Raw genomic sequence first — 14,751 nt, forward strand, 5'->3', positions numbered from 1 at the left:
AAACTCTTTCACTAGTACATCTCCTATGATAGCTGTAACTTATCAGTTATAGAAACAGTGGAAGGCCTTCATGCACAGAGAACGACATCCAACCTTTAACACAATATACAAGAGAGAAAACTGGAATGTAGTTAATAGTGAAAATTACTATTTAATAAGTAGTTAATAGCTAAACTTATTATTTAATAAGAGTTATCAAAGCTAAACTACAAAATGATCTACCAAGGAGGTACACTGAAAAGTTAAAGCAAAACTTCACATTTTAAACAGCAAGCGGTAGGTGGGGGAGTTGGGCCCAATTTAGCCTCAAAACAATGTAGCTACTTGGTTAAAACAGCACAGCTTTATTTCTCTGATACCTCTAACATTTTCCTCTAACTTTTATTTAAGACACATGAGAGTATAAGGTAGATATCAAATCTGATTATTATGCATACAATTTTTTATGAAAGCAAGGAATTTTACCCATGAATAGCTTAGACTTGTCATATTCTATAGCATTTGTTAGATTATACAACTACCCTGAGTTCTATTTATATCTTATGCTTCTATTTAATTTCACATTACAAGATATCACACTGTTGAAAATTATGTCGAATAGAGTACAATTTTTTCCTTAGTTGCACCTATTTTGTTTAATAACTTTCCCTAAGATTATAAAGCTGTGTTTGAGATACAGTTTTGCCATCCTGTCTCAATAGACTTCCACGATTACTTTTTACCAACTAGTCTCATTGAAAGGTTTCTAGCATTATAGGTAATGTAAAGTCCATTAGGTCAGGCTCTTCATAGCATGACATGCAGTAAATTACAAGTGCTTCAAGCAGCTCAGTGAATTACAGTTCATCACTTTGAAAGGTTTCCCACTACAAGACCACAGATATCAGATCTGGCAGTTAGGATCCAATTAACACTTTGGTCAGAATAATCAGATTGCATGTGTAAGACTTGTATAATTCGTTTATTGCTTCCATGCATCTTCTGTCTGTAGGTAAATTTGATGCTGTTATTTCAAAGCTTAGAATCAGTATTTCACTTGCCTTTAGGTTATATTTCAAGTTCTTTTGCAGTACAGTGATGAACTCTCCTTGTTTCAGCAATTTAGATCACTTGTCCTGTAGATATTACAGCCTGAGAAATGGTTTGTTTCTGGTAGTTTTGTTTTGTGCTCTTACCATATCATTATACGTCTTGAAAAAAATTGCTGGCAATTTTTACTAAGCCCATTTTATTTAGTGTATCAGAGACAGTTTTCCCCAATGTGATCACGGTGAATCTTGCATAACAACCTTACACACCATAAATGACATACGCAATGACATTTACATGTGTACTGTCATGCAAAACTATTTCCTGCTACACTGAATATAATACTATGACTGAATGAAAAAACATTCTGATTTGGTGATATCATTTTTCTAGGCATGGTCAGTTATTTAGAAGAGGTCCTTCAGGAAAAGGCTAATAAGGAGGGAATATTATTCTCATATTTGCCAGTTTGGGCTAGTATTTTGATAGCTCATATAGTCACACTTTCAAACATTATGGCTAACTCAATAGAAATCTGGAAAGAATAATTTGACCCAAAGGATAATACAGTTTCTTAAAAAACTGGATATACATATTCCACAACTGCAATTTTTAAGCCGCAATGGTCTAATAAATTTTCATAAATAAAAAAGTCTAATAACATTTCCTAAAATAGCGTCATATTCAATTCTCAGTGAAGCTTATTTGTTATAAAGTACTGTTTCTTTATTCTCTTTTACATTATACTTAATGCATATTTAGGTTCCTAGATTCAGAATACATGTTTCAAATCCAATATAAACTGTCACAGTACCATGAAAACACAGTTAAACACATTCTACTTAGAAGACATATTAAAATGATTACTCTTTATAGATGAAACCTAAGTGATAATCCTGGAACTAGTGACTGGAAAGAAGCCTTTAGTCTGGTTTTAAACAGATGGCTATTTAGTGATTAGTGAAGATAAGAAGTATTCATGGGTTCTTTTCAGGAGTGGCCATTTTGTTTTCCATACAATTACAGCACACAAGAGGGTCAATCAGATACTGCAAATACAAATATGTCTTCTTATGACTGATGATGCCAACAATACTAATGAAGATGCTGATAGCAACAAAAAGCATGGTTGCTGTGTCCGACTTTGAAATCAGAGAAATTCATGTTGAATATTGAGTCTTTCACTAGTTTGCTTTGTCACTTTGGTCAAGCTACTTAATTTGTCTGATACATTATTTCTCTTTCAGTAAAATTAAGGTAAGAAAATCCATTCCACTCATTTATTTTGATAATTAATTAAAACAATACATGTACTTACATAATACACAGTAACCAAATTACCTTCCTTCCCTCTTTACCCAGATGAACTTTTAAGAGACGTCATTATACATAATAAATGGCCTCAGTTTATACAATTGGAATGCTCAAGGAGGCTCTCTTGTCTGTAATCTCCACTCAGACTTAAGATCTAAAAACATTAAAAATGTTGGGGACCTTATAATCTACACTGAATGCTGAGGGGTTTACATCACAAAGTAAAAAAGGGAAAAAGCAATACATGCTATTTATTAATAATGGTCTGTGAACACTACTATGTTCACATAAAACACATTTATGCATTCTACTATTTATTCAAAAGAAATATTCTGGTGGAAAACATACTCCAAGCTAAAGATTTTGGTTTTGGTTGTTGTGCAGCAGACAAACTTTGAGAAAGTGTATCCTTGTCAAACCGAGCATGGCCTCATAAGCCTGTAAGGGCTATTTTGCAGCAAGTTCTACTGGTACCTATTATTTGGTTTCTAAATATTTGGGTTTTAATTCCTGCTCACAAAATTCCTTGTGCTTTAGGCTCCATTACCTGTTTCCTGTTTAATCTGTACTAGTAAGCCAGTTTTTTTGGTGTCTAGATTTTAATCTTCCTCCAACCGGTTGGTTCCAGGTTCTATCCACATATTCAGACTATTACATAACTTTTTTTTTTCCAGATTTTTATGTCAAACTTTATTCTCTCGTTTTAATTAAAATTATTATTATTATTACTAGCATTATTATTATTAGCATTTATTTATTTATTGTTATTATTATTATTATTTAAGTAGTTATTTCCCCAACACAATTTTTTTTCTACTGTACAGCATGGTGACCCAGTTACACATAGATGTGCGCATTCTATTTTCTCACATTATCATGTTCTTTCTTGAAGAATAAATCTTCCTACAGTCATTCATGCATCCAACCAAAGTCAGCTAACTTGTGGTGATAGAGGGGAAGGTAAGTAAATTATAGATAAGCATGATTATAGCTCCGTGTGGCAAGCATTGTGACAGGAGAATGCAAGAAGAAATAAAACAGCTATCAGCATGGCACGACGAGGAAAGACTTTCAAGAGGAGGTAATGTTTAAGTTGGGTTTTCATGAATGAGTAGGAATCAAGGATGCTAAAAGACTTTTCGAGGCATAAGTGAGGCTTGGGTGAAATCAACAGAAAATCATTCCTTATGGCTGGAGTGGGGGGTGCATGTGGCATAGGTGGGGAGAGCCAGCTGTGAGAGGGCCAGGCTACTAGATTTAGAAATTAAAATTCTCTTCTATAAGCATTATATGAGTAGTGGATTGGGGTTCTTGAACAGTTTAAGAAAACTGATACAAACAGATTTGAATTTTAGCATCTTCATGGCAATAATGCCAGTTAGAGGTTATCATGGACATGTTTGCTTGCTGGAATGGGATAGAGAGGAAAGAAAGCATTGAGAGATGGAAAGGGATTTGAACATAGAGGACTTGAGAGATGACATGTACAAGCTGTGAAAGAAGAGGAACAGTCTAGATGACTGAAAGGTATCAAATGAGATGGCAGTCTCATTTATTAAGGTAAAGAATACAGGAAGGGAACTCCTTTTGAAAGGAAAGGAAGGTAATGTGTTCAACGTTGGGCATGCTGAGTTAAAGGGACCTGCGACATCTAGACTGTTAATTATGTGGTTCTTGAACTAGATCGTAATGGCCTCATATTTAGATTTGGGAATCATTAGCCTATCAGTGGTATTTGAAATAATAGTGTAGGTGAAGCTACCCATGAATCTGTGTGAGTTGTGCAGACTGAGGAGAGCAGAGGTCAGAGGACAGAATTTGGGGGAATTAACTTCCTAAAAAAATATTTATTGAATACCCATAATGCAACAACCCTGTGGTACGTGTTGAAGAAATAATGGTGAACCAGTAAAACTGACCTTCCTTCTTGTTCCCGCCCTCTTTCCTTTCCTTCTTTCCTTCCTCCTCCTCTTCCTTCCATCAACAAACGTTTATTTATTTATTTATTTTTCTTTTTAGGGCCATAGCTGTGACATATAGAAGTTTCCAGGCTAAGGGTGGAGTCAGAGCTTCACTGCCAGCCTACGCCACAGCCACAACAATGGAGGATCCAAGCTGTGCCCATGACCTATACCACAGCTTATGGCAACGCTGGATCCTTAACCCACTGAGTGAGTCCAGGGATTGAACCTGCATCCTCATGGATACTAGTCGGGTTCATAAACTGCTGAGCCACAGGGGAACTCCAACAAATATTTACTAATAAGATAATGCGTACTAAACACAAATGAGGTGCTAACAGAACAGGAATGAAAACATAAAAGTTCCCTCTCCTTGAAAATTAATATTCTAATGGAGAGGAAATAAATCAGTAAACTGGAGAAATAAATAAAATGATTATAAACTTTGATGTATTCTAGAAGGAAATAAAAGAGGCTTAAACAAGGAACAATAAGGCAGATCACCTTAAATAGTAGGGTTATAGAAGGTCTGAGAGGCAGCACTTAAGCTAAGACCTGAAGGATGAGAAAAAGCTACATAGTAATAGGAATAAAGGAGATTCACACTAGTGGAGAAAAAGCTCACACTAACTTGAACTTCACCAGAGCAAAGGGAATGAGGTGGATATGAGGTTGTAGAGCTTAGCACGTGCCCAATATGGTCCTTGTGACATACTAATAGAAGACAGAGACAGCAAATCACTAATTACGCAACTAATTATTTATGTGACAATCATAGGAAGTAATCTAAAGGGGTAGGCAAACAACAGAAGAGAACTGTCATTTGAGGGGACAGGGAGGAATCAGAGCCTGGGAAGGATATGAGAAAACCTAAGTTGAGAAGTCTTGTTGGAAACCAGCTGAATATAATCCAAGAAAAGAGAGTGTTTTAAAAAAGAAATCATGATAATAAATTCAGATGAAGCAAAAAAAAGTATTTTTTGAATTAATATGTTTACATAGTTTAAAATTGAGAAAGTATGAAAAGCAAAAACTGTCTCTGAACATTTGTACCACAGACATTCCCTTTCCCAGAGACAACCAACCTATCAATTTCTTGGATATCCTTCTAGAGACATTTTGTGCATATTCAAGCAACATTTATGTATGTATTTTACACTCATGGTACATTCCTATCCGGAGTGGTTGAGTGTATGGAATGGTTGCATAGGGCCTGGAGAAGTGGGAGAGATAGGAAGAGGCTTGTAAAAGGATATAACCTTTTTGTTGTGGGTGTTACGGGGTGAATAGGTTCTGAGGAGGGATGTATACCACAGTGACCATAGAAGATAACACTGCATTATGTAACTGGGATTTGCTAAGAAAGTAGAACCTAAGTGTACCTCACCAAAAAAAAAAAAAAAAAGGAAAGAAAGGGAAAAAGGTAAATATGTGAGGTAATAGATGTGTTACCTTGATGAAGTGATACTTTCCCAATGTATACATATATCAAATAATCATTTTGCACACTTCAGGAGTTCCCACTGTGGCACAGTAGGTTACAGATCCAGCGCTATCTCTGCAGTGGCTCAGATCACTGCTGAGGTGTGGGTTCAGTCCTTGACGTGGCAGAGTGATTTAAGGATAGGCAACAGAGTTTCTGTTGTGGCTCAATGTAAGGAACATGACTAGTATCCATGAGGACTTGGGTTTGATCGCTGGCCTCATTCACAGGTTAAGGATCTGGTGCTGCTGTGAGCTGTGGTGTAGGTTGCAGACGTGGCTTGGATCCTGTGTTGCTGTGGCTGTTGTGTAAGCTGGCAGCTGCAGCTCTAATTCGACCCCCAGCCTGGAACTTCCATATGCCACAGGTGGGTAACTGAAAAGACTGGAAAAAAAAAAAAAAAGGATTTGGCATTGCTGCAGTTCTGGCATAGGTTGCAGTTGCAGCTCTGATTTGATCCCTGCCCTGGGAACTTCCATATTCAGTGGATGCAGCCAAAAAAAAAAAAAAAAAAATTATTTTGCATACTTTAAACACTATAATTTTGTCAATTTTACTTCAATAAAGCTGAAAAAAAGCAACAGTGAGGCAGACTATTCCTGCATATATTAAAAAAAAATTCAGCCATAAAAATTCTAGACAAAATACATGGGATGATTGTTTTATATCTTGGAGGAAAGGTCTACTAACCATGACACAAAACCCAGAAGCCATAAAAGAAAATACCAATAAATTCAACTGCACTTAAAAAAATAATCTGCATAGTTAAAAACAAAATCAAAGTTAAAATTTAGTAATAATTTGGAGACAGCACATTCTTAACTCCCCTAATATGTGAAAGCATCTATAGATCAATACAAAAAAGACCAACAATCCAATAGAAAAAATGGGCAAAGTACTAAACAATTTGCAGAAAAATGCCTCTTTAACATAGGAATAGTCAATGTAATTCATAATAAAATAAAACTAATTAAATGTATTCTGAAAAGTCGATCAGATTGAGAAAGATCAGATTGTTAAATAACACTGCGAGAGTGAAATTGTAGAAAACAGACTCTGGCTTATGGAAATATAAAATGGCAACAGATCTATAGATACCATTTGGGTAATAGCTATCAAAATTACAAATAAACATATTCTTTGACCTAGGAATTTCAGTTCTAAAATTTATCCTGAGTTATACTTGTGTCTACGTGAAATGATATTTGTTCAAATTATTCACTGAACGTGGAAGCTCTCTCTGTGTTACTAAAGTGATGACATCCAAAATATATTTCTTATTGCAAAAAGCAAGGGGCAACCTCCATACACAGATGCTACAATTTGTGTAAAATACATACATTGCTTGAATATATGCACAAAATATCTCTAGAAGGATATCCAAGAAATTGATATATTGGTTGTCTTTAGGGAAGGGAATTTTCTATGGGACAGGGGTGGAAGAAACAATTTTCGCTTCTTATACTTTTTCAATTTTAAACTACATAAACATATTAATTAAAAAAGAATTTTTTTAAAAAGTGACTATAGGGTACATTAAGATTATAAATAATTCACAGCTTTTTAAAAGAAATGCATTCCAAGAATAACGTTTCAAAGAGTCAATCAAATGCAAAATATAGATTGGTTAATGCTTCCCTCCAGTTTTAAATTATTGTAAAAAAATCTGAACAAAAGCACTAACATAAAAATACAAAGTAACTTAGCTGTGACCCTCATGCCACAGTACTGTCTAAAAGATTCTGTCAGGTTAGTGAAGTTTTTCAGTGGAGTATATTTTAAAAACTTCCAAAAGAGTATTCACATGCAAGAATTCTAATTTGAAATAAACAGGTGAGAGGATAATCAGATAAAACGTATCAGATCCATTCGGGAATATCATGGGAATATAATTTACATCCACAAACGACTTTTCATCTATGGATATCAAGGCCTTGATAAATGCTATTATCTTATACAGGTGGCAAAACCTGGAAGTGGTAGACAGTACTATTCCTCTGGTTATACGAATATAAAAAAATGCCAAATTGTGTATCAAGCCCTGTATTCCGTCTCTCTAAAGTGTCACTAATTCATTTTTTTAAAGCTTTACTGAGGTCTAGTTGATTCATAAGGTTGTGATCATTTCTGCTGTACAACGATGTGATCCAGTTACACATGTACACACATCCATTCTCTTTCAGATTCTTCTTCCACATAGATTACCACAGAATATCGGGTAGAGTTCCCTGTGCTACAGAGCAGGTTCCTGTTGGCCAATCATTCTGTATACCTTAGGGAGCATATGCCAATCCCAAACTCCCAATCCACCCCTCTCTCCCTACTCACCTGTCCCCTTTGGGAACCAGAAGTTTTCCAAAGTCTGTGAGTTTATTTCTGCTCTGAAAGTAAGTTCATTTGCATCCACATATGTGATACCATACAATGATTCCACATATAAGTGATATCACATGATGTTTGACTTTGTCTGACTTATTTCACTTAGGTATCACTATTTTAGAGTCAAGCCTTCTGACATTTCATTTCCCTCAAAAGAGTGCACCATCTACACTCTTAACCTTCTCCTGAACACTACTTCTGAATCTATTTATTAATCAGAGATTTATCATACCTTTACTGAACTGCATTTAATCACTCATTCACTCCCTAAGAGAGGACAATATTGTTTGGCCAACATGTACATACATAACAAAGCTTCTAAACCTACAGATTTGTCTCTCCCTAGCCTCTAGATCCTAGACAGTTTAGGTCATACATAAGAAGAGTCAGAATATAAGATGGGTGAGAATACCAGAATACTAACAATTCTTCCCATTAGGGAATTGAGCTTTCCATATCCCTTCTGCCCAGTCTCAGGATCTTGTGGATCAAATCTAGGACATTAAACCTTCAGTTCCTATGTCCCTCTTTCCATTTTTTTGTCAAATGACAGAGGAAAGAACCATGTAGCCTTATATCTAGAAATCTTTAAATTCTTTGCTATAGTGTTTTTTCATATAGTTAACTTTTAGAGCCCCTAAAACAGTAGCTTTGAAAAAGTGTATCATAATAAATCTAAACTGTGTTACATTATTACCGTAGTCTCCACCCTCTTTTTGTCCCCACCCTCTTGTCTATCCCCCTCTGTCCTGCATCCTCTCTCTTCCACTGTCTGAACTATCTTTTTTCTGTACACATTTACCTGTGAAGGCAGCATTACTTGTAGGCGTCGAGCCCATATGGTTATTATTATCTTAGACCAAAATCTCTAAGGATGTAATTGTCATGGTTTGGTTACTACCTAGGTACTGTCTGTAAAGATGGCTTCCTTTGGGAAGAACAACGAATTGCAGTTATAATTAAATATCAGGGTGAGATTGGATTGGCTGCATGCACGAAGAGAAAAACTTCCTGGACATCTGAAATTGTGAAAAAGTATTCGAAATGGAGTTAGGTCCTGTGAATTTAGCTAAGTGCATCATGCCTTGGTCTATTTCTTTCTAAGCTTTGTAAAGAAGACTAGACCATTGTGTTTAATGCCGTGTATCCAGGGCCTAGAATGGTATTTGCCAGAAAATAGATACAGTCAAAAAGATTTTGAAGAATAAATTAAGGAAGGAATGTTTCTCCATACACCAGTTAGGTTTCCTCTGAGTGGTATTGTTGTAGGATGTGGTGATTAGAAAACAGGAAAAGAGAGATGATTCTGAGGGCATCAAAAATATAACCTAATGCTTTCTCTATGGGCTTTTCAACATACTAGGCCCTTGAATACCACATTGAAAATGAGGACAGTTGGGGTTTTTGATTAGAATTTTTGAAATTGTGGTCACTTATGATGGAGCATAATAATGTGAGAAAAAAGAATGTATACATGTATGTGTAACTGGGCACCATGCTGTACAGTAGAAAATTGACAGAACACTGTAAAGCAGCTACAATGGAAAAAAATAAAAATAAAAATTGTTCTCCTATGTGGCTCAGTAAAAAAACTCTATTTATAAATTTTAAAAAAAGAATGAGAATAAATTTCACCTCCTATGTCCCCAATAATACAAGCAGGGTTTGCTTATGTGTTTCTTTTGGCATATTCATAAGGAAGCATTATAAAAAACAAGGCAACTCCGCTGGCTTTGTGATAACTCTTGAAAAACTCACTGTAGATGTGCGACAGCAGGGAACACATTTCTTATGCTGTAACTGCAGAATTTTATCTCAAATTCTTTTTTTTTTTCTTCTTTTGGCCATGCCCGAGGCATGTGGAAATTCCTGGGCCAGGGATCAAACCCACTCCACAATAGTAACATGAGTCACTGTAGTGACAACGCTGGATCCTTAACCCAATGTGCCACATGAGAACTCTCACAGATTATTTTTCTTTACAGAAACTTCAGCATTGAATAGGAATAGCAATATAAGAAAAATTTTAAAAAGCTAAAGCATTGGCCATTTTTCATTTTCAATCAATCAGTTCACATTGGCAAAGCTGATTTTTATATTTATCGCTCTGTCCTTTGTTCTGCAGTAGGTAAAAATATTTTCTAAGTCATTTTAAAATTCCTCTGTCCAAATGTATGTCTCCCTCCTTACACAGTAAGGGCAAAAGTAGGCTTTATTCAACTAGGTATACAGAATCATACATAGCATGTTGCTGGTATATGACAGATCTCAATAAATGTTTACTGACTAAATTATGCCATAAATAAATGTAGAGAAATTTTACAAAAATAACCATTCTTTAAAAATTGTGTCTTTTAAGATGATCTACATAATGCATGCTCCATGTCAAAATTTAAATATCAAAATATTAAAGAAAAATCACCTGTGATTCCACTACTACCATCAAGAGTTGCCTTTTTAATACGCATTTTAACCTGAAATTTATTTTCTTTTGTTTAAAAAGTAGCCATGAATATTCATTTTTAAAACACCAAAAAAATAGAAAGAATTAGAAAGTTAACAGTTTTACCACGCAAACCCCATTCCTTTTGGAGACATGGACCGTCTTTGCTTTGTATGGTCTGGATATGTAAGAATTTCAGTTGCGATGGTTTAGTTAAATAAACCTAAGCTCCCCAACCACACAGTTTGAATTTAGTCCCCACGGTATATTAACTATGAAGAGCTGCATGAAGCATACACTTGGCTGCTAAATCTTTAGCCCACAGAGGACCACATAAGTAACGTGTACATCACGATCCACAGCAGAGGACCCAGATGATCCATACCCAGAGCCCTGGGCCACAGAAACGGTGAGATAATAGATGTGTATTGTTTTAACTTGTTAAAGTTTGTGGGAACTGGTTTGGCGGCACTATAGAATACGAGGCATGAAATTTTGATTTACAGTTTTTTCCTTTAGTACTCTGTAAGATATGGCCCCACTGTCTTCAGCATTTGGTTTTACAGGGGAAAGAAACATCTGAAGTCATTTCACTTTACCTACGTGATTTGAGGAAACCTTTCCCCCTGCCCGTCTGAATAATTATAAAGTTATTTCCTTTGTGCCTATATTAGAAGAAAGCGGCCAATATTAAGGCACACAATTTTCTCCCTGTCTCTCTCTCTCTTCTTATTTCTTTTATTCATTTTTAAGAGTTATTTCTTGAGGAGTTCCCATCGAGGCTCAGTGGAAACAAATCTGACAAGCATCCATGAGGATGCAGGTTCGATTCCTGGCCTCGCTCAGTGGGTTAAGGATCTGGCATTGCTGTGAGTTGAGATGTAGGTTGCAGATGTGGCTCAGATCTGGGGTTGCTGTGACTGTTGTGTAGGCCGGTGGCTACAGCTCCATTCAACCTCCATATGCCGCAGGTGCGGCCCTAAAAAGACAAAAAAAAAAAAATTATTTCTGGAATTTTATATTAGATTACTGTTTCTATTTCAAGTGTTCTGATTCCCTCTCATTCAAGAAATGTTTGCATTCAGGAATTCCCCTTATTTTTAGGTTCGAGCTCCATTCTCTGCCCTATTGTTGTCTCATATTTTTAAAAGCCTTTATACAGTTCCTTTATATTATGGAGAATAAAAATTTCACCTCCATATTAGGGATTTGACTTAAGTGTCAGCATGGCTTTTAACTACCAAATCTCCAAAGCAAAATTTAATACTGATACTCTGCAGTCTTTATTCCATCACATTTTCATCTCACTCTTTCCAAACTTATACCGTTTCTATCTTATCTCAACCTGTCCTGATCTTAGTTTTTTTTTATGAATCATAAAACCCATGTTTTCTTGAATCCTGTTGAAAATGCCAAACATTTTAACACTTCTTTTCTTTTGGATGATGTAGAAAAGGCTGGATGTATTTTCTTCCAAGTTAGTGCAAAGGACTTACTGTCTCTTGTACTACATTTTCCCATCTTCTCCTTAAGTAGTGATGTATTCAGGCTTGCACTTGCCAAAAGAAAGGTTTGGTGGATTACAATTTCTCCAGTCCCTATCCACAGAGGATAAGACAGAATCTTCTTCTCAGTTTTACACCCACAGCTTTACAAAATAAACAGACAGTACCCTGGTTTTCAGGGGGCTTTCATCTCGTGTAGCTCTGTTGGATCAAGGTAGAATCCTTACCCCTCTCCTCTCTGACATGTTCATATAATAACAGAGCACAGGTATTAGAAGGTAGGCTCTAGAGTCAGCTGGATTGGATGAATATCCCAAGTCTCACTAGCAATGCTGATGTGGCCAAGTCATTTAAATTCTCTCTGCTTTAGGTTCCTTATAAGTGGGGATAATAATATAAAAATCTCATCAACTGTCAGCATTAAATGAGATAATGCATACAAGGACTGAGTACAGTACTTGACACTGTAAGCACTCAACATTAGCTTCCCTCTAATTTGATTATTATTAGCATGGAAAACCTCTTTCCTCTACGTACACACCAAACAAGGCTCAGTGTTCACTCCCCTCCTCACAGCTTTATGTGGGGGGCCATCTCTCCAGACTATGATGCATCACGTCATCACAGGCTCCCTCTCTATAGCATCCTGCTCATTTTCCAGCCACTCTACTGCTTCTGACTCTATGTACAAGGAGAGAATGAAGAGAAGGCAAAGGGAAGAGCGCTCAGATTGTTTCAAAAACTAGTTAGAGAGATATATCAGTTTTCTGATTACTGTCGACGTCATGGTTCAGAATAAGAGGACAAGCAGAGGCCAAGGGTAGCTCAGGTGTGCTCCAATATCCCCGATTTCACAGAACCTTTAAAGTTTTCATAGGTTGAGAATGGTGGAAATTTCTTGAAAATTCTAGGTCTAGTTTGACTGTGAGTTGGCTTTAGGAAGCCCATCTTATGACTCGTAAAGCACAGGTACCTCCCTTTTCTGAGTTCGAGATCTGAAAAATAAAGCTGTCAGTTGTATACTATACAGATAACCAGACCTCACCCAAACTCAATGCTTAATCCTGAGCCTGCAAAGCTGCTTCTCTTGCTGTGGATCCTATCTCACTGAACCCTTATCTTTCCAGTCAGCCAAGCTCAATACCCCAAAGTAATTTTTATTCTGACTTCCACCTCAGTTCTATTTCCAGTCAGTAACTATTGCCTCATCATTTTTACAATGCCTCTCCAGCCCACTCCCTCCTGGCCAATTTCTTCATTCGGACTATTGTTACAGTCTTTGATGTTGTCTTCAGCATCTAATGTCTTCTTTTTCCAATCAATACTACTTATTGTTGCCAGGATTATTTTCCCCAAATACAAATCTCATCATGTCATTACCCTCATCAAACACTGCAAAGGTTTCCCGATCCATCGGGAAAGAGCTTATTTTCCTTACTTGAAATTCAAGGTCTACCACAACCTAACCCCAACTCTCTTGCAGGTTCATCTGTTCAGAGATCTCCTCACAGCACGCATCAGTACCAGTAGGACACCTGCCACCCTTTCAACACATCTGCCACTTCAGTTTAGTTTTTTCATCTCTGTCAGCCTGGAGTGCCCTGTACTGGCAAACACCGAAATCTACCCAAATCTTCCCCATGGTTCAAGGCTAGGTGTGGGGGACACCTCTGTGAAATAATGCCCAGATGCTTTGTTTGGCAGTAGTTTCTTGTTTATGCCTTCACTTTGTTTATTCTATTACATTTATCCCATTTTGCCTTTTATTGGCTATTTACACATAAATCAGACCAGAGAAAAGACTTTGCTTCTTTTACTCTGATCTTTTAGAATCTGGCAAAATTTTTTTTTTGCACATAGTAGTGGTTCAGGAAGAAAAAACTTGCTGAAGTTATCAGGGTTAAAACCTGTAATATGTGAATATAATCATTGTATTAAAATATGCATACAGAATGCTATGTTTCATATAGAAATGAAAATGAATAAGACTGTAATTTTTACTTTTGGCATCCTCCAGTATTTTGGGGTCACTTCATCTGCTGTGAAGATATAATAGCCAGATAAAATATGTAAATGTGAGTTTTCAGGGCACAGATTGTTCTTCTGCATAGTAATTACACTTAATTTAACTCTGTGTTCATGACAGGTACAACTTTGAGTTAAATCTTATTGTGGGCTTATTAATTTTATGTGTATAGAAATTTAAAATTTATCAAATATTTTCACATGTCTTATGTCATGTCATTTGCAAGATAGTATATTTCGTATTATCCATTTTATAGGCTCAGAAAGACTAAGACATGTGACAGAATAAATAGAAGAAAGAACTGGAACTTGAATTAATTTTTAAATTTTTCTTTTATTTTACCAAATCTAAGGTGTTGTTCGCCATCTATAATATAGTTTAATTCTGTTGAATCTGCAGTGTTCCTAATTGTCCCATATCTCTGACTAGGATTTATGGGAATCTTTAATAAGGGCCTAAGCAGGCTTGGCTAGCCAGTAGGGTGACAATAGAAATTACTGGGACATGTGTGAGAGTAAAGAGAGCCAATATTAGTAATTACCCCAAGAAGATATAAACCAGGACTGTCAATGGGCAAACTGAAATGTGCATTCTATTCTATTCTGGCCTTA

General features: G+C 36.2%; 1 protein-coding gene across 16 annotated transcripts in view; it reads right to left on the reverse strand.

The window, feature by feature from the left end:
• The window catches only part of FOXP2 (forkhead box P2), a 555,422-nt gene that overhangs the window by 74,899 nt on the left and 465,772 nt on the right, over positions 1–14,751 (reverse strand).

Source organism: Sus scrofa, chromosome 18 (assembly GCF_000003025.6).
Source record: "Sus scrofa isolate TJ Tabasco breed Duroc chromosome 18, Sscrofa11.1, whole genome shotgun sequence".
In the NCBI taxonomy this organism is placed as follows: Eukaryota; Metazoa; Chordata; class Mammalia; order Artiodactyla; family Suidae; genus Sus; species Sus scrofa.